The sequence below is a fragment of the Mastomys coucha genome, unplaced genomic scaffold, assembly GCF_008632895.1.
Source record: "Mastomys coucha isolate ucsf_1 unplaced genomic scaffold, UCSF_Mcou_1 pScaffold21, whole genome shotgun sequence".
Classification (NCBI taxonomy): domain Eukaryota; kingdom Metazoa; phylum Chordata; class Mammalia; order Rodentia; family Muridae; genus Mastomys; species Mastomys coucha.
In genome coordinates this window covers 164,406,404-164,433,266 of record NW_022196904.1, presented here as the reverse complement: position 1 = coordinate 164,433,266, position 26,863 = coordinate 164,406,404, and the positions used below count along the sequence as shown (strand labels likewise).

Here is a 26,863-nt window from a genome sequence, read left to right as displayed (position 1 = left end):
TCCTTCTCTCCCTCTTCCTCCTCTCCCTCCTCTCCATCCTCCTCTCCCTCCTCCTCCTTCCTAACCCCCATAGTGGTTCAGGAGGAGAGCCTCCACTTAGATGAGAAAAGCAATAGATTAAAACATGCCCAGAACAGATAAGGATTCTCAAGGAGGGTTACCAGGTCTATGGTCCAGTGAACATATCGTGACATGTAAAAATCATTTGTTATTGTAGCATAACTTAGTCCTACTCTTGCTAACAAACATCAGAGCTTGGAACATGGCAAAAGAGAGTAGCAGAGTTGAGGGAAAAAAGATTTTTCCATTCTATATTTAATTTTACATAATGGAAAGACCCAGTGCAGAAGAAAGTCTTTAAGATAATAAAACAATAGTGTGTGTGTGTGTGTGTGTGTGTGTGTGTGTGTGTGTGTGTGTGTGTGCATGTGGTGGCCAGAAGTCAATCTCAAGTGTCATTCCACAAGAGCCATCCACCTGGTTCTTGAGACAACATCCCTTACTAGGATCTGAGGCTCCCATTAGGCTAGAGCGGCTGCTCAACAAGTCCTGGGGCTCAGTCTGCCTCTGTCTCTCCAGCACTGGCCCCTCAAGCACTCACCACCACACCAAGTTTTTGATGTGGGTTCTGGGGTTTAAACTTAGGATTTCATGCTTGCACACCAAGAACTTTACCAACTGAGTTGTCTCCCTAGCCCTGATAAAGCAATAGAAAGTAGACTATATGGCATAGAAAGTGGAATAGAAAGTCTCATAGAACTAGAATATATGGCAAGGCAAAAAGTCTCTGCTGTTTTTCTTCTAAGGGAGAAATACAAATCCAGGAAGAATGCTCAAGAGTTTAAACTGGAGAGGGAAGTGGGGGAAGTACATGGTTATCAGTGCAGGCACTTCACTCCTAAGACAAGGGAAGGGTGGGACTTGGAGTTCTTCATGTGGGGCAATTCAAAGTGTGTTGAGCATTCATGCCTGAATTAAATACATTTGCAGTGATCACCTTTGTAGGTTGGCTTGCTGGCAGCTAGCCATCTAGGATGACTGGCAAAGACAGATCCAAACTGCATTTGACTTCTCTCATTATTTAAGAAGTAGACCCTTACCCAGAAATGGTTAAACTGAGTCCTGTCCTCGGTCCTAGCCCTCCTCTTCCTCCCACAGTTTGTCTATGTCCTATAACTAAATTAGTTATTCTATTTACAGGCCAGTGCTGATCCCCTGACAGAACAAGATGTGCTGTGCTCTCTCTGCAGTGCACTCCTGGTGAACTTTAAGCCACACATCTGTTGCAGAGAAAGAGCTTGTATTCCCCAGTGGCCAACATTAGCGGAGAGTTCGGGGTCCATCTCCACTGGGGCATATTTTTATTAGATAGGCTGCTACAGAATCCAAGGAATAAATTTAGTTATTTGTCTTGTTACAGTCACTACAGTGCCTCCCAAATCATTATTCCTTCCATCCTCTTGATGCCAGTCTAAGACTCTTCCTACAAATGAATATTTGGGTTAAAAATCCATGTATGTTCTCCTTTACCCCCAAGCCATTGTAGCATATGAATCCATGTATGTTCTCTTTTACCCCTGAGCCATTGCAGCATATGGGGGAAGGATTTATTTTCAAAAAAAGCCTCTTTTGGTTAAAACCCAAAGTTGGCAATTTTGTATAGACCCAAAGAGTAATGGCTATGCTTTGTGGAATGTACATCCTGTTGCAACTAGTCAGCAGCTAGAACACAGGGATGATATCTGAAAGGATGGGCATAGTTGTGTACCAATAAAGTTTTATTTACAAACATAGTCTGTGATGTTTTTTGTTTAGTTTATGTCCTTGGCTAACCATGACTGAAGTGTTGCTGACCACCAACCAGAAAGACTTCAGGCATACTGACAGATTAAAAAATAATAAAAATAAAAATTCAGTAACTAATATATTTTATATATTTGTCTTTTAGAAGGAAAAAATAACTAAAACATCAGTTTTGGTTTGGGTTTTGGGTTTGGTTTGGTTTTCATCTTTGGACGATAGTCTAGTATTTTCCTTCCTAAAGTGCTGTGTTTTAAGTTAGATGCCTCTTCTCTACCATACACAAAAGAAAAGAAAAAAATTAAGAAGAGCAATGGACTTTCATTCAGAGACGAAAGGGTTAAATGGCTAAAACTGGGAGGGTGAAAGTGTCACTTATCTGCAAACACAGCCTCTTCGTTAGAAACTGATTTACCCAGACATCAAATTGATTATAAGATATCTCCAGTAAAAACAAATTTGTTGACCTTCCTTTCAGAGATCAAAGGTTAAATTCATACCCTGTAGGATGGTTCTGTGAAATTGCTCCCAAGCTGCCTGATGACATATTTTTGAAAAATATTTTTCTCCGACTTTATCAAGTGTTCTTTGTGTTCTGAAAACATGATTTGAAGTCCCAGCTAAAGCAGAGACTTCCTGAGTCTTAGATAACTGAAATCCTCCAACTGTATCCAGACACGCATGATTAGTTAGGATAGGCATCAGTTACAAGGTTAATATCTCAAAGTCTAGTTACTTATTGAAGATTGAAACTAACATTTTAAATCCACATTTATTTTTCATGAACCAGAAGTAGATAATGAGCTAAAATTGTCTATTTGGATGTCCTTGGCATTGAGTTGCACAAATACCTTAGATAGTAGTATCTGGCAATGAGTGAATGTTCCCAATTTTTATGCCCCTAAGCAAGGCTCAAAGTGAAACTTCACAGTTTAAAACTCAGGAAAATTGAGCTGAAGGAAGGGTGCAGCAGTTAAGAGAATTTCTTGCAGAGAACCTAGATTTGGTTTCTAGAATCCAGAGGTACAACCACCTGCAACCCGGATCCAGGGGCTACAATGCCCTCTTCTAACCTCTGCAACTTCCTGTACTCACATGTACACATAGATACACTCATGCACACATACACACACACACACACACACACACACACACACACATACACACCAATGAAATATTTTTTAAGTTAGAAAAACTGCACATAATTTGGTTCAACAAACAGTGTGCGTGTGTGTGTATGTGTGTGTTTGTGTGTGTGTGTGTCTGTGTGTGTGTGTGTGAACACACACATGTGTGTGGAGATCAGGAGTTGATATCTAAGCTGTCTTGCCAGGGTCCACCTATCTCTGCCATTGTCTTCCTCTCCAGCCCTCAGCCCTGGGCTGGGTTACAAATCTTCACCATTATACTTGGCTTTTAGATGGGAGCTAAGAATCCAAACTCAGGCCCTCACGATGCTCAGCAAATACTTTACCCACCGAGCCATTTCCAAGTCCCCACATATTTTAAATAAGGCAAAGTTTCTGTCTCATTTCTTATAAGCTTATACAAAACCTTCCAAAATCAAAGGTTCACAAAACATTTAATGACAAACCTTCATGAAGTCTTACTAAGACGAAAAGACCAGTACAACAGTATATGCGTTTCATTCTAAAGGACCATCCTTTAGTCTGATGTAATGTCTCAGTGTTTGTGTTAAATCATTGCATTTAACATTATTTATTCAAATAGTTACTTAGAAAATTGTACAATATCAAAACCCTAGAGTAGTTGTTTTAAGCAATACCTCTACTGTTGCTTGAGTAAGAAATTGAGTAGAGAACAATATTAGTGCAACTGCAGTTTCGTCTCTTCGCCAGCTTAAATAGGAAGTAACCATGCAGGATCCCTCTCTCCAGATTTCTGAGAGTGTGTCACTGCAGGCTTCATGTGAAAATGAAGCTCAGGTTTTGTCTTTTGTTAGCATAACTGTATACATAAGAAGTGGCTCGTGGAAATGGCAGGAGGAACATGCCTCCATCCCTCACAGGTAGCATAGAAACCACAATGGTGACAGTAATACAAATATTCTTATATTCATCACTCCATTAATATCTGGGTCACATGGTTCTTGCTGGGGGAGGGGGTAGAAAGTGCACACATGTATGAAGGCAGGCTCAAAGTTAACTTCAGGAATCTTTTTCAATTGTTCTCTTTTTGTTTGTTTGTTTGTTTGTTTTTCTAGACAGGGTTTCTCTGTATAGCCCTGGCTGTCCTGAAACTCACTCTGTAGACCAGGCTGGCCTCGAACTCAGAAATCCACCTGCCTCTGCCTCCCAAGTTCTGGGATTAAAGGCATGCGCCACCACTGCCCAGCTCAATTGCTCTTTATTTATTGAGACAGGGTCTCTCACAGAAGCCCAAGGTCACACATCCCAGCTAATCTGACTAGCCAAGCTTCCTCCAAGGATCTGCTGTTTCATTGTCCCTAACGCTGAGATTACAGGCAGGTTGTTCTACCCACACAGCACACGGGTTCTAAAGACATGAATGCCAATCCTCACGTTTTCCCAGCAAGCTCTTTTAGCCAGTGAGCATTTCCTCCAGCCCACATAGCGCCTGTTTTAACATGGAGCCAATCAATGGCAGTTTAGCCACTGGTGTTTCCAAAAGGATACCTCTGGATGACCTTAGTGCCCTTTATCCTCACCAAGAGTGGGGCTCTAAATCTGTAAATGATGATAATGATACGGTTGATCTCATGGGAGTCATTGGGAGATTAAATGAGATAATGGTTGTAACATACCAGTTTAGGTTTTTGGCATAAAAGAAATCCTCAACCAATGTTTTCAGTTATTATTTTAATGATATGTTAAAGAGAGATAAAAATGGGTGCTTTTATTCATGGAATTGCTTTCCTAAATTGTGAGGCTAAAATAGACAATAAAATTAGCTCAGATTTCTAGCAACTAATGCCAAACCAACGGACAAAGCTGTTGATATAAAACATCTCCTTCCATGTGAAATCATCGAGCGTGTGTGTGTGTGTGTGTGTGTGTGTGTGTGTGTGTGTGTCTGTGTGTGTGTGTCTGTGTCTATATGTGGTATATGTGATGTGTGTGTATCTGTGTCATCTGTGTCTGTATGTGGTGTGGATGTGTGGATGTGTGAATGTGTGTGTGTCTGTGTCTGTATATGATGTGTGGAATAATGGATGTGTGTGTGTGTGAATGTGTATGTGTGTGTGTGTGTCTGTATGTGGTATGTGATGTGTGTGTGTGAGTGTGAGTGTGTGTGTGTGTATGTGTCTGTGTCTGTGACTGTATGTGGTGTGGACGTGTGTATATGGTAAGGTGGATGTGTGTGTGTATCTGTGTCTGTATGTAGTGTGTATGTGTGTGTGGTGTGGCAAATGTGTGTGTGTATGTGTGTGTGGGGGGGGATGACAAAGGCTAATGAACTTAAATCTTAAAAACACTATTCTATTAGATGTGAAACCATATGAGATGGGATATTTTTTCCGTATTTGTGTTAAAATGCTACCTCTCATCAAACAGGAGACACCTTTTCCTCTGCAAGTAGCTCTTTCTGGCCAAGAAAGAGAAGCCAAGACTTGCACAGAAGCTATAAGTATTCAAACATATAGATATGGCAGCTCAGGATGCTGCAGTGGGTCCTGGTGGGGGTGCAGCCATGAAAACATGTCTATCATATACCCTAGTCTCCAGGAAAACTGGGACAGTATTTGATAATGGTCCTTCACAGAACTATCCCCAGTGCAGAAAGAAAACCTGAATGTCCCATCTCTATGAAGACGTGCCGTCTTCCTGTATTTGTTTTTTTAAAAGCAGTATCTAAATTCCTGGTTTCACATTATGTTCACGTCTTAGAGAAGCATGACTCCCAGTGGTTTGGCCTGTTTCCTATTTGTTTATTTTAGTTGGCAGCAAATTGGAGATCGTGCTTCAACTAAAAGCCCAGTTCTGTCCTGTGTGTTTTATTAAGCATCCCATGCTGCTCCTCTATCTCTCTCGACAGTCACACCCCACATATGTCCCAGATACCATTTGTGGGAATATTCTTGCTCTCATTTCCACATTATTTTCTTGTGGCCACAAAACAAGTCACATGTTTGACCTAGGGCCTAAGGATATGTGGAGGATAAAGGTTTCTTACCAACTCACTGAGTTGATAAAACTGCTTTTACTTGGTGCTGTTTAGAGAGAAACTACTGGAAAGGATAAAATATGAATACGTTTCTGGAGAGGAGGAGAGGTAGCCCCAGCTCAAGCTCTGCCCCAGAAGCTGTGTCCCCTCAGGCAAGGTTCATATCCTTTCTAGGTCCTGGCTTCTCACTCATCATGCCAGTGTGGGAGCGCCTGAAGCTTGCTCTCACAGTGTTTGAAAAAAACGATGAAATAAAAATGTGCTTCCCTCTGGGCATGGTGACTTATACCTTTGATCCCAGAAGAAGGAAGGCAGAGACAAGCAGATCTCTGTGAGTTTGAGGCCAGCCTGGTCTGTGTAGCAAGTTCCAGGACAGTCAGGGTTATATAGTGAAACCCTGAAAGGAAGGAAGGAAGGAAGGAAGGAAGGAAGGAAGGAAGGAAGGAAGGAAGGAAGACAGAGAGAGAAAGAGACAAAGAAAGAAAGAAAGAAAGAAAGAAAAGAGAGAGAGAGAAAGAAAGAAAGAAAGAAAGAAAGAAAGAAAGAAAGAAAGAAAGAAAGGAAAAAAGGAAAAAAGGAAAAAAGAAAGGAAGGGGAAGAGAGAGGAAGGAAGGAAGGAAGGAAGGAAGGAAGGAAGGAAGGAAGGAAGAAAGGAAGGAAGGAAGAAAGAAAGAAAGGGAAGGAAGAAAGGGAGGAGAGGAAGGAGGAAGGAAGGAGGTACTTATATAAAAGTATTCTCCTAATTTGAGAAGATGCTTCCAAAAATGGGAAACTTTAGAATTCCCTTTAAGATATTATTATTTTACTAAATGGACTCCTTATGGCGACCAAACTTCCCTCTAAATATTTCTGTCTATATCTATAGATTAGTGTTGCTGTTAGCTTTAGTCAGAGTTTCTCTGTGCACAAGGTAGCAATTACTTCAGAGACACATAAGGGGTTAAAAGACAAAGAAAGTGAGTGTTGAATGCTTAGCCCTAAAGGGGACATCTCTATCACCCGCTCCAGGGCTTGGGGAAAAGAACATGAAAGCCAAAATAGTGTAGAACACTGAGTTCTATGACACCCCACCATTGCACTGTTGAACTTACAGCAGCTGTAATTTCTTGAACAAGATGGAGCCAAAAGCATCATGTCATAGAGCAAGGTTAGACTCTTGAGGCCCCACTACCCCTCCCTGAGCAGTTAGGGAATGATGGAGATGGAGAGACATTTTCCACAGTGGAGTAGCCACTGGTGAGTTATCAGTGAGCCTGTAAATAACTCCTTGCCCATGCTCTTATAACCGACTCTTGCCATGCTCTTATAACCGACTCTTATTAACCTCAATCACACACACATACACACACACACACACACACACACGATCTGAAAGTAGGAAAAGGTGGGGGAAGAGGATCAGTGGAAGTGGGAAAGGGACAAGAGAAGGTAACGGGATGATGGATGTGATTGAAATACATTATGCATGCCATAATGAAGTCCATTATCTTGTATAGGTATTTTGTATACTAATATACAATGCATATATTTGTATATATGTATACATACATGTATATGTGTGTGTGTTGTGTATATATGTATATACATATGTATATACTAATAATATAATGTATACTAATTTTAGGGTTAGGGTTAGGAGAGGAAAAAATGGCCAAAACGTACCCAGTCTAATGGGAGGTGCTGAGTTACCTCCATCTTTGACAAAGAGTAACTTCAATTCTATGATATATTGCTGAATGAATTTTCCTAAGGAAAACATACCTTGTCCATCACTTGTGGAATCTGAAGAAATGAAGTTAGTTATTTTCATCCTAACTTCTCCCCCTCCGGGTAATCATATGCCCAAGGGGAATGTCCCAAGATTCTCCATTGATGACTAAAGTTATGAATGGTTCCTAACCTATTTATGTATACATATAATCATATATATATAATGTTTTCCTATGCATATTTTAGATGATAATATTTCATTTACATATTAGATGCACTAAGAAATTAAGATTAATAAAGAAATTATAATAATTTACTATAAATTGGGTTTTTTGAGGGGTTAGGGGATTTTTTGCTTTTGAGATTTTGGGGGATTTGTTGGTTTTGTTGTTGTTGTTGTTCAGTTTTTGAAACAGGGTTTCTCTGTGTAGCCCTGGTTGTCCTGGAATTCACTCTGTAGATCAGGCTGGCCTCAAACTCACAAAGATTCACAAAGATACTGCCTCTGAGTGCTGGGATTAAAGGCATGCACCACCATGACAGGTTATAAGCTGTTTTTTGTTTTGTTTTGTTTTGTTTTGTTTTTTTAATTCATGCAAAGGAATCCAGGCATGGTGGCAGACACTTAGGATTCTAGCACTCTGGAACTAGAGACAGGCAGACTATCAGAAGTCCAAAGCCAGCTTAAGCTACATAGCAAGTGCCAGGACAACTTGAGCACAGCAGTATGAGATAGTATGAGATCCTGTCTCAAAACAAACAAATAAAAATAATAACTATTTTGAAAATACAAACAAGAGTTGGGTGTGCCTTTAATCCCCAAACTCAGGAGACAGAGGCCAACAGTCCTCTGAGTTCAAGGCTAGCCTGGTCTACAAATTGAGTTCTAAGACAGCCAGAGCAAAAAACCCCAGCTGGGGGTTGGGGTTGGGAGAAGTCCCTTCTAAGCCAGCTAACTAGCACTTTCTCCTGCGCCATATGGCTCCAGCTCCTTCCAGTGGCTTCAGAGACTTTATACTAACTCTGCCCTATTTATCCCTAAGAGCCTTGTGGACAAATCTTACTGTATCTATTTCTCTGTTCAATTGGATGGGTCCCTCCAAAGGCAGGTGCATCCAATAGTTATTTAGTAACTAAAGTCATTGAGGGTTAGAAGTATAGTTGAATGAGCTCAAGTAGCTCTGGGTTCAATTCCCTGAAACAAAATAAACCATGAAACAAAAATAAACAAAACCAGATCAATACATATTAGCATCTGTTGTTCATCAAACATTGTGGTGAGTCATGGTCTTACAACAATAATAAGAATAACATCAGTTTTCCAGGTGATCTCTTCAAGCATTTATATCAATAACACAGTTGGATATGTCAGGGGCTAAGTAAGTAGCCTGTTAGGTGTGGAATTGGGGTATGGATCTAAAAGATTACTACAGCCTTGTGCTTGACACCCTGGGGAGTCAATAATCCACCAGGAGCATCCTGGCTCACCCAGCTCACCCGGCCCCCCTCCAAGCCCCTGCCCCTATCCCCCACTCCAGCCATTGCCCAGCTTGGGGAACTAGGAGACAAGCTACGAGCTTGATTATCTTTTACTATTACTATTTCTATTAGATCACCATCAAAGAGAACTTAATGCCTGACTTTAAGCTTAGATACAAAGCTGAATCTTCCTTATCCATCCACTTGGACACTCCCACTCCACCCCGGATCCTTGTGTAATTTTCAGTCATTGTGTCAATCAAATGGAGAAGGGAAGTAATTCTTAATGGGATGAGGAAACACTTAGCACTTGATACTACCCCAAACCCTCTACCACTTAGCTTTGTACTGGACACGCATCCAATCCAGGCAGCTCTCAAAACTGGGACCATGATATGGTGACAGAAAATGGGTTGCATTTCACGCGCCTACTCCAAACCACTGAGGGCATTTACTGAAAAGTGAAGGGAGAGATTGGCACAGATCAAAAAAAAAAAAAAAGTGTGCCACAGTGGATTAGTGATGTCTAATGCAGACCCAGGCCTGGGAGAAGATGACATTTATATACTGTGTGTACTGGGACCAAGCTGACACAACATATTTGTTTTACAGAGGAAGAAAGAATGCTCCAAAGTGGAAAGCTATATGATCAAAATCACCTGACCAGTGAGTGGCAGCAGAAGTGCCACTTTCCGTCTTTGTTTCCTTAATGCCTCAGCTCCTGTTAAGTGATAATTACTGTTCGCAAACCCAGTGCCACATGCCAGCAAGGAAACTGCATTATGCTTAGTACAGTATTTATATTAAATGTATTTCATTCTAATTCCTTGAAAACCGTTGATCCGTGTAATGTAGCTTTCCTCCTTGGAATATTTGACTCTTTAGAAGCCCGAATTCCCTGACTGGGCTAGATAATAGTAAATAGCCATCCCCCAGGCAATTAGCTATTTATTCAAGAGGAAAGAAGACAGACCAAAGGCTGAATTCTTTCCGCGATGGGCCAGGTCTTTATAGTGGTACTGTTTGCCAATCTGACCTGTGCTTGTCAGTAAAAATCAGACACAATAATAGACGTTTGAAGGAATGATGGTTCTCGGAATAGCAAGCTCAGCTAAACTGAACCTTCATGGTCTGATTTCATCATCTTTAAACATTTCTGAAGCATGAGCTAATCAAGATGAGCCCTGAAGGACAAGTGAGAATACAAAGGTAAAAGGAAGAAGGATATGCCAGGTTGGGATTGCACACCCAAAGGCTTGCTAGCAGAAGGGGCCTATGGAGTCTGGGGAGAAACTGAGAAGCAAATACAGCATAATGAAGAGCCTACATGGTGCGCTTTGTAGACCTTCAGCTGAGTCATAACTCTGCCACGTGTTAACTGCAGGATCCCAACAGAGAGCTTTCCCTGGACCTCTCTGGATCTCTGCTTCCACATCATAAAGAAGAGACAATGACACTTGTCTTTCAAGATGATACAAGAAGTGGCTTAGATGATTATGTTGAACATTGGTCTTAGTAGGCAATTAGTAGTTCCTCAAGAAATGGCTAGGTCATGCACAGTGAACAACGCTGGCTTAATAAACTTCCTGGGGAAAACAATACTGGACCAGGAATGGGAAACTCTGACTTCTGCCCCTAACTCTTCTCTTATAAATGTACAGGGACCTTAGACAGTAACTATTAAATAAATAGTTACCAAATGGATGAATGTATGAATAAGAAATTACAAGATGGGGAGCTGGTAAGATGGCTCAGCCGTTAAAAGCACTGACTGCTCTTCCAAAGGTTCTGAGTTCAAACCCCAGCAACCACATGGTGGCTCACAACCATCCCTAATGAGATCTGATGCCCTCTTCTGGTGTGCCTGAAGACAGCTACAGTGTACTTACATATAACAATAAATAAATCTGAAAGGAAGAAAGGAAGGAAAGAAGAAAGGAAGGAAGGAAGGAGGGAAGGAAGAGAGAAAGAAAGAAATTGCAAGATGGACGTTTGCATATCCTTATTAGTCCTCAGTTTCTCAGCTATAGAAATCTGGTCTCTCCCCCCACTCCTCCACCCCAATCTCTTCTATGCTAATGTTCTTTTGACATCTGTATTTCACAAAGCTGAGGCACCCACATAAGTGCTTTCTCACATGTGCTATCCATGCTTAAGGGAAGCACAGAGGACACTGCCTTTGTCCTCTGCAGCCCCTAGATCAAATCACATCCTACATCTTCACCCTACCCTCCCAGGAATCCCACAGCACTCAAATCCTTTAAAAAAAAAAAAAAAAGGAGAATCCAAGAGCGAATGAAGCCTGAGAATGTTCCCAACTTGTGTTGTATATGGGAATGGCTACCATTAGCTCTGTCCTCTCTCTGGGATTTCAACCTCTCAACCTTGGATCAAGGTCTTCCAACTAGAGAGCTTGTGCTATGTGACTGCTATAAAAGTAGGCATTCTCTGTCTGCCTTTGATCTCCTAGAACCCTCCAGTGGCTCTCCAGGAGGCAGGTGGCAGGACTCTGTGCTAAGACATCAGGGTGCTAATTCAGCTCTGTGGCTGCACATTATTTCCTGGCTTTCTCATCCCCAAGGAGATTTTCTTGAAGGGTGGGCTCAGGCCTCAGAGCAAGAGCCTGGAAACACTAACAATCATAGATGAGAGTTCCAGAGGAAGTAATGCAAGCTGCAACAATGCGCTGCGGATGCTTTGAATGTGCTCGCTTTTGTTTGTTTATTTATTTAAAACTCAACAAATACCAGACACTGAATGGTAAGTCAGACTGTTGGTTTTCCCCCTTTGGAGGACCACAAAAGGAGAAGTTTTATAAAAGGAACTTTTACATGGCCTTAAAACATAAACCTTCAGAAGTGGGGGCACTGAGCCTACAAGACAGGGATAGAAGTGCTGTGAGCAGAGGTTGATGAGGAGGTGGGAGGAAGGAATCAGGCAGATAGATGCATCTCTGGTGGAAGCTGGTGAGGGAAGACCACAAAAGTCAAGGGGGCGTGTGCAACTTACATGCTTGCCAGGAGGAAGTCTCTGTCAGCTTCTAAGCGGAGGGTGGACACTTGGAAAACAATGTTGCTGAAGCTTGTTCTAGTATCTTTTACCAGCACAGATTAGAGTAAACGGTATTGAGGGCACGATGACCTCCTAATAAATCAAGTTCCGATTTGGAACAAGGAAGGATGGGAGTAAGTTGGTATTTTCTAATCTGTTCTTTAAGTCAGTTTTCAAAAAATGTTTTCAGCGCCACTCAATATCACTCAGCCATGAGCTCGATTTAGCTGAGGAGTGATTATTAAATACGTGTTATGTGTGCATCCCTCTGAGACACACTCGGGAGGAAGACAGCTTCATTGATGTGATCATGTTAAAAAAAAATGCGCTAAAACAAGAAACAAGACAGGACACATCTACCTGTTGAGATAAGCGTTCTGTTAGAGACACCTCGGACCCACCTGGCTAGGGGGTGGGGGGAAAGCACAAAGAAAACACTCCAGGCCCGGGACACTGAGATGGTTAAGATCTAGGGGTAGGCATGCAAGGGCAGTGTTTGTACAGTAGAGATGGGATATGTCATGGACTATCAAGATGAAAGTATTCAGGGGCTCTACTGGCCACAGAGCTGTTTCTGGGCCAAGAGGCCGAGATCATCAATTTTAACGGGGACTTGAGAAGCTGCAATCTGGCCACCATGTTCAGGTCAGTTGAAAACAGGAGTATGGAGGAAGAAATCAGCTGGGTATGCCCTACCGGAGAAGCAAAAGTAAAGATAGAGCACTGGGGAGCTAAGCCCCACAGAATCCAGCCAAGAGCAGGTTTCTATTGCTCCTTCCAACTCGTCAAAGGGCTCAGGCAGCTGTTCAAGCCATCAAAAGAGCAAATTGGACACCGAAGCTCTAAATCCCTGCTCAGAAAAGGAATATTTCTGGTGCCTAAGAGGAGCCTGGAGAATAGAACAAACCCCCAGCAAAGTGTGCTTCCCATCTGCAGGCCGGAGCCCAAGCCACCCGCCCACCATTGTGGAAAGGAGGGATTAATGAGACACAGACCAGCTAGGGCCTAACCTTATATTATTCATTTTTCTTGGAAACGTCTGAGGTTCTGTGATCCCTCTCTAATCCCATATGCCATACATAGCTTAAGTTTTGACAGACGTGGGGGCTGGTTGCTTGGGTTAACATTGACTGCCTCTAGTGTGTGCCGAAGCTGGATTGCCATGGCTGGGCAGGGCACACTTCCAGATCACATCACTCAGCGCCAGAGCACAGCTCTGAGTCACTAATCACACAGCTGGAAACCAGAAAGTGGAAAGTCTTTCTATCTCTTTCTATCTCTCCTGCTTAGTCTCTCTCCTCTTCTCCTTCCTCCTTTCTTTTCTCCCTTTTATTTGAAGACAACCAAGAGTGGTTCTCATGTTAGACTGAATTACTTCTCTGAGTTTAGACAAGCTGCACAATATTCTTGCTTACTCTGTGAGTGTTCTACTCTGAGCATGTCTTCACAACTCAGGATTCTCTTTGGAACTGAGACTCACTTTGCTAAGTAGCCTGTAGTTTATCCTGTTAGCTCGTAACATGCACTCAAGAGTCCCTGCTCTCAGCCAAAGGTGTCTTGGTTTTCCTATGTATCTGATAACACTCAGTCCTTCAAGACGATTGTTTCTGATCACTGAGAACCTAAGATTTTGTTTTGGGGTGGAGGGGAGATTTCTATTTAATTTTTTTTTTAGTTTAAAATCATGAAACAAGCAAAATATTTTAATGTTTTTACCCAACTAATGAAAAAAGTGATTTCTGCAGAATGTGTCCACTTCCATCTTTCTAGAGGACCTGAACTCCACCAGCATCACCTTACAGCTCCTGCCTGGTCTTGCCCGTCCCATATTGTTTCAGGCAGTTTGTTGTCCTCTCATTATTTTCCGAGCTCTAGTACCAGGGTACGATATCCATCAATGCCACAGCTTGAGAGTGACAGTCAGCAGAGTAGAACACAATGCTGGCCTTGAAAGGGTCCCGTGACAGTCAGCAGAGTAGAACACAATGCTGGCCTTGAAAGGGTCCCGTGCATCTTACTTGATAACAGCCCCCCAAAGCTGTTTGAAAAGCACACTTACTCTCATAGTAAGTGCTGTGGCCTCTGGATTGCACAGCTGGATAGCTGCAGCCTTCCTGGGAATCCTCACCAATGTCAGCAAAGAGGACCATCGTCTTCTCTGCTGCTTCCCCTCGTCAGTGGATGACCAGAAACACCGTTTTCTGGAGACAGACATACTTCATGATAGAGTCATTGAGTTCCTGAGAAAGCATTTGATGGGTTACGTAGAGCATAAAGTTAAAAAAAGAAAAAGGAAAAGGTTAAGTGAAAAATAAAACTGAACAGAGGGGCTGGATGGAGAGAGGGCTCAGACGTTTAAGAGCACCAGCAGCTCACTTCCCAAAACCCCCATAGGGCTTCACAATCATTTGTAACTCCAGTTCCAGGGGATCCAATGCCTTTGCGGGTATTAGGCATAGATGTGGTTCAAGACATGCCTGCAGGCAAAACACTCCTCCACATAAAAAATAATTTTTTTTTTTAGTGAGCAGAACAAATACCATGTAACTAAACAGAAAAAAAAAACAATGTGTATAAAAATATCATTTAGATCCTGGTAACTGTATTATAAATGACTTTACAAGTCGGATCTCCCTTCCACCCAAGCCTGGGTCTTCTATAGGGTGAATGAAGGAGAAAGGAGAATTACAATTGCCCAGCTGGTTATGTAGCGAAGGACTGAGATGGATGCATTTTCCCAGTTGTATTTATGACACTTTGCACTGGCTTCCAGACGCCAAGCCATAGTGATCACTCTCAGAAACAAGTAATGTGAAGATATCCCAGCCAGTGGCCGGTATGTTCACTTTCATACTGAATACCTTGGGAAAAAAACTCAAGGGGTTTGTACTGAGAGGATGCAGTACACTATTGCCTGTGATGTATGAGACCAAACTACCACCACCAGGAAACAACGGACACCCACCAAGCCCCATAATCCCTTTCAACTCTGAATGCAGCAGTGCTCGCCTCCACTCTTCAGTTTATGCAAGCCAATGAATCGCGCTTTTCTTTAAGCAAGTTCTGCTTAAGATTTTGCTACTTGCACATTAAAGTGACCTAAGAATATAACAATCAAATATCAAAAATAAAATAAATATCAAATCTTAAAGTAGACACAGTCAATCCCGAAGGGGTTAGGGGTAGTGGGGTGTGGGGAGTCTAGGATCATAGGTAGAGTAAGGCCAAGCATAGCATCCAGATGAGCCTAAAACTCTCTACAAAAAGACCCAATGGATCGTGATGCAACTTCAGATAAAAATAATTAAACAAACAAACAAGACATCCGGTTTCTGCTGGGAACCAGATGTATTCAATTGGGGACTTTCAAGAGAAACTCAAAAAAACCGTCTGAAGTCAAGATGGCTGCTCTGGCATGGGCGTGGAGGCGGCTGTTTTACATCTGCCTGGATCAGGAAAGGCAACGGGATAGCTCGCTAAATGTTCAACAAGGATGCTTGCAACAACCGTATTATTTAAAGCTTCTGTGACTTCTTATTTGAGAGATTTTTTTTCCCCCAAACTTGGAAAGAAGCCCTCCAGGCCAGAAATAAAGGGGTGTGATTCTTCCAGCACACAAGCAGACTGAACTCGGACAAACAGGGGATTGTAGCTCTATAAAGCGGGGACTGTAGAAAGCAGATGCATTAGGAATTTGGAACCAACTCACGACAGTACATTGTTTGATCAATTCCTGGTAGAAATCCTGCCCTCCAACTTATTTTTAATCTTATATGGCGATGCATTTGCCAAAAAGAAAAAAAGAAAAAAAAAAAAACTTCAATGCAAGGTCAGCATAAAAATCATTTACACCAAGCACAATTTAGAAGAATCCAGGACCTCGACAACATCCCTGCCAGCCGGGGCTAGTCCACTACCCATTCCAGCAGGGTGGGGTCCAGGGTGAGGATGGGCTGATAGCTAGGGAGATGACAAGGCAAAGCCAAAATGTTTCTTTACATTACGAGCCCTTCGTTGTGTCCCTTGTTCTTCTGAATCGTGTCTTTGCAGGATCTGGTACTGTTTAGTTCTGCTTCTACTGCGTAAACAGCAGGAACTGTTTAAAAACACAGAACAGGATTAACTTGATCCAGCCGACACTCAAATACTCAAATTCGGGTCTTTTGTGCAAGGCATGTGCCAACTATCAAAGGCTAGCATTCCACCTAGAGACCCAAAGGAACTGTTCTGTTACTTCTCGTGCCTTGAGATGATGGCTCATTTGAGTACCATGTGTTTATATCAGAAAAAAAAAAACAAAACAAACAAACAAAAACTTCTGGTACTCTTAATTATGTTGAAAAACATGATGTCCACAGTGATATGTATGAGAAAGCCAGAGGAAAAGAAAGGAGAGAAAGAAAAAGAAATCAAGAATCTGATCTGTAAGACAGAAGGCTTTGAATAAATATATTGAGTAAATTATAAATATATTTATAAGCAAATGAATAGAATGAATCCTCAGATTGGTTAAATAGTTTTACAATGTAGACCTGAAAAACAAATAAACAAACAAAAAACAACTGGAGAATTTTCAGAACTAAGACAAGATCCCAGTTGACCATCAATAGGACAAATTCTAACGGCTTTTAGAATTTTAGAATTTGTTTCACAGATAAGATGGGAAGTACTCAGTTGTTCATTTTACTCATCAGACAAGTATGCATGAAAACAAAGACTAAATTTGTTCTCCGGGCAAAACAAAAGGCACAGAGCAACCATCTTGTAAGAGCTCAGACAGGTTCTAATGGTTGAGGGTCAAAGGCTTCATGTAGAACTGACATCAACCTAAGAAGAATTCCAACCCATAAATACGGGCTAAACTTCCCTAGCAGAGGAGTGGGTGTTGCAAATAAAATGAATTATGTGGCATATTGGAGACCAGGCTACTTCTAAGTCCTCCTAATCTGTCTGCATCTCATGCCTCTTCTGCCATGTCACCAGTCTATGCCATCATGTCTTGTAAAATTGGAGCTTGTCACTGGATTTCTAGCTTCCTCCGCTCTTTTGTCCACTACCCGTAAGGCAAGAAGAGTAATGCTTTTTAAAACATGAATTGTATTAGTCCCTTCCCTGTTTGAAACCTGACTGTGGTATTTCACTGGCAGCCCTAACTCACAGTGGGATCAGGCTCTTGTTTCTTCCCCCTAATCTTCCCTGTCGAATCCTGACTGCACTCTACCCTCCAGGTGCTTTTCCTATCTTCAGTTCTAAAAGTGCATGTTATCTCCCCCCAGCACTTCCCTCCTCATATCTCACTCACCAACTGATAGAAGAATAGAAAACTTCTTATTCCTAGGTCAGATTCCAGCCTACATGCTCCTTCGTCAGCAGAGTGGCCCTGCTATCTCTCTCACAGAGCATGTTGCACCATGTGAGCAAGTTTGGTATTCCAGCTCACCACCATTCACCAATCAGCAAACTGTGAGAGAGACTAGGTCTCTCTGGATCACTGTAGGTCCTCTGAACAGAGTATAATGCCAGGCACAAGCTAGATATTGCATAAATTTTATTGGATGGATGGATGGACGAACGGATAGATGGATGGATGGATGGATGGATGGATGATGGATAATGGGTAGGTGGGTGGGTGGTGGACAAATGGATGGACAAATAAGATGGGAAGAAATAGAATTGTGGGAGACTTGAAATGAGAAGCCAAAGTTTTATAATTTTACCTTGAAAGAATTCAATGATTAAACAGTTCTGGGTACAAAGTGTAATACAATGGGATAAGGAACATATTCAAAAATAAACAGATATAACTGATTCATATGAAAGAGAATCCACAGAAAGAACAAAATCAACAAGTTAAGTTCCCAGTGTATTTCTGTTTGGTTAGGGTTTTTGTTTGTTTGTTCTGTTGGTCTTTTTGTTGTTTGGTTGTTTGTTTGTTAAGGAAACACAGAAGCATTACTGAGATGGCTGAGTTCCTGCTGTTCTTGCAGAGGACCCAGATTTGGTTTGCATTGCCCATATGGCAGCTCCTAAGCACCCATAAATCCAGCTCCAGGGAGTCCAGGGCCCCTTTCTGGTTTCCATGGGCACCAGATATATATATATGATGCCTACACATGAATACACACAAAACCCTCATACACATAAAATTATAAAATTAAAAACTGTTTTAAAAGAGAAGTCATGAAGTCTACACTACACCCTTTAGAGATATTTGTTAGTACTTATATTAAGAATTATGGTAATACTTGAGGATTTAAAAAGTTTAATTCAAAATTTGTCATCAGAAAGAAGCACTGCTGAATTTTCTCAGTGCCTCACTTAATAGAAACCTGCAGAGTTCCACACAGAGTTCAATAACAACTTTTTCCACATAAGATAAGTCACGTTGCTTTGATTTGGGAGCAGAAAAAGGCCAATTCCTAGTTAACTAGAAGAGATGGACACTTTGATGCTTGATTCTACCCTACTTGAAATTAGAGAGCCGCTGTCAAACAAGCTGGCCTTTGACGGGTCTATCCTGGTAAGCTGAGCTGGTCCTTCTTAAGAAAATCCAAGAAGAAAAAGATTGTGTGACAATGTGCCATAAGACACAGGAGCAACAGGAAACAAACACTGGGAAGGTCAAAATAGTCAGAGTTACCATGGCTTGTCTCCAAACACAGTGGCCCGGGTGAATCCTAAGCATCACTCCACATGGAGTGGAATATTGTTTGGATTATAACATTGAGCTAGAACTAACTTGACCAGCACTATTATTAGAAAAGTGGAAAATTGCACAAGTGAGCATCTTCTTTGTCTTCGGAGCCTGGCGGGGGTCATAATTCATAGGGATGGCTGTGCTGCCTTGATACGGATTGCTCACTTACTGAGAGCAGTTTCTGCAGCTCCCCACAAAACGATAAAGAAGCCCCAGCTCCTCCCAGGGAAGAGAAGATATAAGTTACACAGGCAAAGAGTAATACAGTCAAGGTGTGTCTGTAAGTAATGACGGGGAATTTTGAAACAAACATACCAGAACTTACTGTCCAAGAGAGCTGTTCTGCAAATCTGTGGCCTTGGGGCATGGGACAATTAGTTCAGAGATATGTGGATTGCTCAAGCGGTTTTTGGAAGCCGTCTTCAGACACTGAGGAACAGTGTGGAATCGTGAGAAGAGCATAAAAATTACATTACAGCTGCATGACCAGGCAGCTTTCTCCATTTATTCTTCAAGTTGGTTTTCATAATCTCAGGGAGATTAAAAACAAAAAACAAAAAACAAAACAAAACAGAACAAAAAACAAACAGTAATCTGGGTATCAGATTACAGATGAAATAATACCAAATGACAGCCTGAAGGTCCTTGTCACCAAAGACAACCATCATGTTAGAGGTATCATTTAAGTTCACTTTTGGTCTACAGAATAAAGCCTGTCTTGTAAGACAATCACAGACCTTCTGGACAAGCAGCAGTTACCTGTATTGAATACTTTTTAGCTATCCAACACAGTTTCTACAGAAACACCTTAGGTCTGCCAACAAGGAACCACATCATGGTGGTTTGAGTAGTTAAAAACAACAACAAAAAAATTGTCTCTGTGTCTCTGTCTGTTTCTCTCTGTCTCTCTGTCTCTCTCTGTCTCTCTCTCTCCCTCTCTCTCTCTCTCTCCCTCTCTCTCTCTCTCTCTCTTCTCTCTCTCTCTCTCTCTGTCTCTCTCTCTCTCTCTCTCTCTCTCTCTGTGTGTGTGTGTGTGTGTGTGTGTCTATCTCTGTATCCCTCGTTTCCCTGTGTGTGTGTCTGTGTGTGTGTCTCTCTGTCTCTGTGTGACTCTGTCTCTATATCTGTCTGTCTCTGTCTCTCTCTGTCTCTTCCCCGCCACCCCCCCCCATCTCTGATAAGATCCTTCCCCATTTTCCCTAGCTCTTTCCGGAAGTGCTTGGTATCCTTGGCTAACAGATACATTGCATCCAGATGTGCATTTTACCATCACCTGGCATGTTCAGGAGAAAGCTCTGTCTTTGTTTCTTCTCTCTTTTAAAGGACACCAGTCATCATGGATTTGGAGCCCATCTTAATTCAAAATTGAATTCTAAGACAGAGATTTTGTTTGCTTGTTGAAAGACATTAAAAAGTAATTCAGGTCTGATTTTATGAAAACTAGCCAAAATAAAGAAAAAAATGATAGAGAAGGGAAAGGGGGGGAGAAGAAGAAGAGAGGGAAGAAGGGGACAGGGATAGAGAGAGAGAGAGAGAGAGAGAGAGAGAGAGAGAGAGAGAGGGAGGGAGGGAGGGAGGGAGAGAGATTGGACATGTTTGTTTCAGGCAACATCACTTGGCAGCTTTCTTGGAAAATGTGGTTCAGCTATTATTAAAATGCATTTCAATTCACCATATCTGATGTTGTGTGTAAATCTCATGACTTCTGAAACTTTAGTTAAATCACCCTTTTGTCCCACCATGAATGGAGGGTTCACTCATGCTTGCCAACTAACATTCACCTCAAGGGGACTCAAAGAACTTTGTCTTAACAACAATAATGAGAGTAGTCTTTCTCTAAATGTGTTCTGTCTAGAAAGGAGTCAGGCTCAATTATCCCTTTCCATTTCTATTTGGATATTTGCAGAAATATCAAATATTTCTAATAGAAAACAGCATTTGTTTTGTGCAAGCAGAAAATGAAAGGTATTCTCCAATCGCAGGTGAAACCATGCCATTAAAGGAGGGAGATTTTTAGATGGTGATATCTTCTTGGAAAACACTGAAATTGTTACAGAGCTGTAATGTTTGAAATGGTGGAAACCCAGCCTTTTCAAGGCAGCTCTTAAAAAGGGAAGTCCAGGATTAAGGCTATAGCTCAGTGGCAGAGTGCTTGCCTAGTAACCGGATGGGCCCTGGGTTCTATTTCCAGTGTTCAGAGGGAAGGGAAGCTAGGATATATGGACACAAGGGTAGGTGCGCAGGTCATTGCAGAAGGAGAAACAAAAGTGAGTTAAAATCTGGGTCCCTTGAGAAGAGACTAAAGAGTTCTCCTACATTGTTTTGGGAAGCTATTGTGGTTTTACTCTGCAATGTCTCCTATTGGCTCTCACTTTAAATACTTGGTCCTATTTTAGGGGGCTCTGGAAACTTTAGGAGCTAGAACTATACCAGAGTAAGTCATTTACTAGGGTAAGTCCTTGAAGTTATATTATCTCTGACCATTTCCTGCTGCAAAGGGATCAGCTCTTGTCTGCCACATGATGTCACTTTTGCCATTATACCCTACTCAAGGGAACAGACAGTTGACCATGGACCGGACCCTCTGAAATGATAAGCCAGAGTTAACAAATTCATCTCATCTCTGTCAGGAAATTTCACCACAGCCACAGAAAGGTAACCACCACAGAGGTATACCAGGATGGTAGGCACTTGAGTCACTTGATACACTCTAGTCTGTGAATGAATAGCTTGTGTCAGTTTGAGAAGACACAAGGACCCTCGCCAGTATGAACCTCCATGTCCTCTTAGGAAGGGTATCTGGAAGGGTTATTAGAATTGTCTCCTACATCAGCCTCAAATTCATGGTCTTCTTTTGCCAATTTTTAGGAATTCAGAGAAATTTTTCAAAGGCCTTGATTAAAAAAAAAAAAATTCTAAAAGTGGACATGGGTCAGAATCCTGCCAAACAGAGATCCTAGAATAAAGAAAACCTCTACTCAGAACTGAGTGTCATGTGGAGAGTGAACTTCTTAATTTTTGAGCCCTGTGATCTTCAGCCGTGGCAAATTCTATAAGAGTCATCAATTTTCTTCTCTTGTAAAGCATTCTTTTGACTAATGCTGACCAGTGACTCTGAACTGAAAAGTTAAAATCGGCTTCCCAGGCAGGCCAGGGGAACAACTGTCTCAGATTGCTAGTTGGGAGCCAAAAGAAATATTTTCCCCTTAAAGTTCCCCAATTGCCTTTTCTCTGGTGATCATTGATACCAGGTTTTAACTTAGAAAAGTTATCTAAAGGTGACTTACACCAGGAAGCAAGGGGAATACTTGAAGACTGAAACCCTTGCAGGAGGCTTGGCTGGCAAGCCAAATGCTTACAAGGGTTAAGAGGGTATCCTTAACTAACAGACAAGTTAGTCAAAGACAATGGTTCACAGAAGGGAGCTGTCTTGGCTAAAGAGAACAGTGGCTGCCCAGATCCAGTTTGTTACTGATGTGCAAAAATATAATAAATTTACATCTGCTTGTTTTTTAACAAAAAAAAATTTCCCCAATATTTGATATCATCTATTTTAATAGCCTTATTGAGATAAAATTGGAATTCAATAAATTATAAATATTTTAAATGGGTTGATTCTACATGTAAAAACTAGCCAGCACTATGTATGTAGTAATGAATATGTCTCTAATTCCCAAGGCTTCCTTCAATTTCCTTCAAATCCCATCATTTCCACTCTTAGGCTTACTCACGTTATTATTTACAACAATAGTTTTTTCCTTTCTTATAGCTAAGGATTATTCTCTTGTATACATGCGCTACATTTTGAATATCTAAACTTCTGGCACAGTACATTTGTATCGTTTCTAGTTTGGGACAACTAAAGTCGTTGCTATAAAATTTGACTTCAATGTCTTCGTATATATACTTAGTCCCTTTTGAATAAACACCTATGAATGGTGTTGCATCCTGCAGTAGCTGCACATAGAATCTTTTAGGAAGCTGACAAACTATGTCCAAATCGTGTGCCATTTTGTCTTCTCAGAACCACCATGAGAGTGTTCTGTTTGTTCTGCACACTTGGTAACACTTGGGATGGGCAATTTTAGGAATTGCAACCATGAGAATAGCTGAATGATGGTTCCTCAGTTATGTTTTCAATGCATATCCCCTCACGATCAATTCAGTTGTCTGTCTCTATGCGATTGTATATCTGCATGAGTGAAATGTTTACTTAAATTTTCTGCTCTTTTCATTGAGTTGTTTATTTTTATTACTGAGGTTTGTATTGTGTGTCATATGCATATGCACACGTGTGTGCAGGCACATGTGCACATATTTGTATGTTCCTGTAGAGGCTAAAGGTCTAAATCAGGAAAGTGTTTCCCTCTATCACTTTCTACTGTATGTTTTTGTGACAGGGTTTCTCACTGAACCTGGAACTCACTGATTAAGAGAGAGTGTCTGTCCAGCAAACCCATAAAATGCTTCTGTCTCCACGCCACACCCCCTATGATGGGGTTGCAAGTATGTGCCATCAGGCTCAGAATTTATATGTATATAGTGAAGACCTAAATTTAAGGCCTCGTGTTTGCACAACAAGCCCTTTATTGAGCTATACCCCAGCTTCTGACAGTCCTTAACACAGTCAGATACATAGATCTTCAGATAACTCACCCCTACTCTCTGATTGGCTTTTCATTCTTTAAACAATATTTTCTTTTTTTTTTTTTTTTTTTTTTTTTTTTTTTTTTTTTTTTTTTTTTTTTTTTGGTTTTTTGAGACAGGGTTTTTCTGTGTAGCCTTGGCTGTCCTGGAACTCACTCTGTAGACCAGGCTGGCCTCGAACTCAGAAATCCGCCTGCCTCTGCCTCCCAAGTGCTGGGATTAAAGGCGTGCGCCACCACCGCCCGGCTTAAACAATATTTTCAAAACCATGTTTTTCCTGGAGATCATGATTAGTGGGAGACTGCTTGCCTAGCATGTGCAAGGCCCATTGTCCAACCTTCAGCAAGATAAAGGAATGCTTTACAAAATATAAATTACATAGTATATGTAGCACATATGTGTAACTTTACTGACATGAAACTTACCCTTTTAAAACATGATTTTCATTTTCCACTTGAGAATTCTTTGTGTATCACAGGGTCATAAAGAGAGACCTTTCCTTTTGACCTCTTCTAGCTGATCTCCCAGTTCTAAAGTGCCAGAAATAATTTTAAATTTAATGAAAATGTTGCATAAGCTGACCTAAACACAGGTGTAGGGCTCTACATAGCCTGTGAAGCATTGTTCACCTGTCAGATCTTCCGTGTTCCCGATTGCATATCAGGCAAGAATAACAAAGACCTTGGTGGCCTTTATCCGCATTGTCTTTTATCATACACGTTCAAATGCTTTGGCTGTCTTCTTCATGGTCAACTTTTTTCCTACACAGAAGATAATAGGCATTCTTTACATTGCTGGCTTATCTGAAAACTTATACCGAGTGTTGACAAGAAGAATAAATAATGGCTTGCTTCTCCTGCGCTTGGACAGGCTTAGTTGCATGAAAAATCCTATCTAGAGCCCAGCAAGATGTCTCAGTGGGTGTTTGCCACCAAGTCTGACAACAGTAGTCTACTCCTGGTACCCACGTGGTAGAGAGAAAGATGTGACTCTCACAGGTCATCCTAGGATACACACACACAAACACACACACAAACACACACACACACATACACACACATACCAAATATATGTAATTAAAAAAAATGATATACTTCGACAATATGAATGACCAACTTACCTCAGTAGCCCACCACTGTAACAGGGACTATGAGTACACGGAGTTAGGGGGACAGTAGACTACTAGGCTTTCATGTTCAATTTTTTATCCAGGTGATGAGTGTCAGTGCCAAATGTGGATCTTTTTTCTTCCGTGTAAAGCAAAATTCAAAACAGTTTCAAAAACAGCCACTGATTGAATACTTTTCTGCTGATACCATCTTCATACACTGAAAGATAAAATTCTGGCCCTGGGCAAATGTTAAGAAGAGTCTTGTGTAGTCAACAAACTGAGTATGTTCTCAATGCTTCTGACACGACACAAGGAATTAGTTGCCTCGTGTTCAAATGCTATTCATAGACTTACTTCTAAAAATATTACCCAACCCCAGTTAAGTTCAAAGTACCACTGGAAATGCGTGATGTGTCCAGAGGGTACTACAGAGACTGAGGGGATCGGCGTGTAGTTCCCAGTCAAAGGAGGATCTGACTTCACAGAAACAGCAGGGAAATCTTGGCTGCCCCCTTGCAGTGTTGACCTTCAGAAGGCTAGCAGGCTCTATGACATTGCCAAGCTCAGTACTCTGAAAACGCACTCTCTTCTCCTCTACAGCTTGGAGATGGGTTTCAGTCCCGGAGCATGAAGTTAACTAATCTCCTTCACCTGCTGATGTTGCCATGCTGCTTCAAAAAGCTCCTCTGACCTCCTGTAAGTAGAATTGCCAGAGAAATGAAGCTTTCTACTTCCTATTTAAAAAGAAGATTGCTTCAAAACCTCCTTAATCTTCTCTTCCAGAGCACATGTGGCATCACTGGAGCAGAACAAAGCTCATCCTCCAATGAAACCACCGCAGGCTATTATACTCACTTTTATGTTTTAGAGGGGGAATGAGGAGCATTCCAGGGAATCAGCAAGGCCTAACTGCCCCTAACTTCTATCAATGGAGTAGCTGAGATGTGAGTGCACCCTTGAGACATCGCATTCCAGGGGCACCTCTGTTAAGGGACACAGAGACTCACTCACAGATGAGAACTAATGACCTTGTTTCTTGAAGGATGTGGACAGATGACAGTTTGGCTAATACAAACATACACACATACATACATACATACATACAAACAAACATACATACATACATATGTACATACATACATATATCACATCTTAGTAATTAAAAAGACTGCCCACCTTAGAGAAGATCAGCCACTCCGTTTTGGGTTTACTTTATGTTAGCCCAGGGTGACTTGAACTTAATAAGGAAAGCACAAGCCTTGGGTTTCATGCACAAGAGTTGAATAGAAGACCCACCCTGTATCACCTATGTGCCCTTAGCAAACCTTCTGTCTTCTCCAGGACTCAGCGTTGTCAACTGCATGTTGCTCAGTGGGTTGCAGTGAGAGCCCAGCCACCGTACTCACAACACTCGCGAGTACTCAGGAGCCTAAATTCTTACTTCATTTATTCTTACAGCCTATATATTCCATCTGAATATCCAATGCCATGTTGTATTACTTCATAATTTCATTTCTGCCCCTCAACTACTTGGGAAAACAAGCACATCTCAGTTGTCCTCTGTGGCACTGTCCACCTGCCACGTGTTTGCGACACAACAAATGTCGAGCAAATGTTTTTAGAAGGAAAGAAAAAAGAAAGGAGAGAAAATCATTAATTTGATTTATCAAAATATGATAAAATCATGAAGGGCACAGATGGAAGTCAACTAGATCTCAAATCCAAACCCTGTTACTCACTAGCTGGGTGACTTTGGGCAAATCATTCCATTTTAACACAAAGACAGAAGATAATACTTGCAACACAGGGTTATTAGGATAGGGGTTAAAAGATCCCCCCTCCCTGAAAAATAAAAAGCCCTCAGTACAGTGCTTGACCTATGATGAGCACTCAATAGCGTTTACTCTCTTACTGCACCTAGAGTCTGTTTAACGCTTGCAAATGTTTTGCTACTAATTGTCTTGGTCCTTAGCAGGTAAAACATACATTAAAATTTCATGAATTATCTTTTACTCTCATAGGAAACAATTGGAAAGAAGCGGCCTGTCTCCTGAACAGCGAAGAATGTGGAGAATAAGAATATGGCTGACACTGTCAGGAGTGAGGTAGACTGACTGGTTTATATGAACATCCAAATGACATTTGTGTCTCTGCTCAAGGAACAGAGATCTGTGTTCTGAGGCTTTTATCAATAACCCCAGCCTGAACTCTAGGAGCCCCAA

General features: G+C 41.5%; 1 long non-coding RNA gene across 2 annotated transcripts in view; it reads left to right on the top strand.

Annotated features, from left to right (window-relative positions):
• Positions 1-26,863, top strand: part of LOC116103749 — a 36,151-nt gene extending 9,288 nt beyond the window's left edge. Inside the window, exons 2-4 of one of the 2 annotated variants that reach the window (XR_004123567.1) lie at positions 25,242-25,337; positions 25,425-25,585; positions 26,663-26,863. This is a non-coding gene — a long non-coding RNA (uncharacterized LOC116103749). The remainder of the gene's footprint in view (positions 1-25,241; positions 25,338-25,424; positions 25,586-26,662) is intronic. The other variant, XR_004123568.1, reaches the window with a different exon arrangement.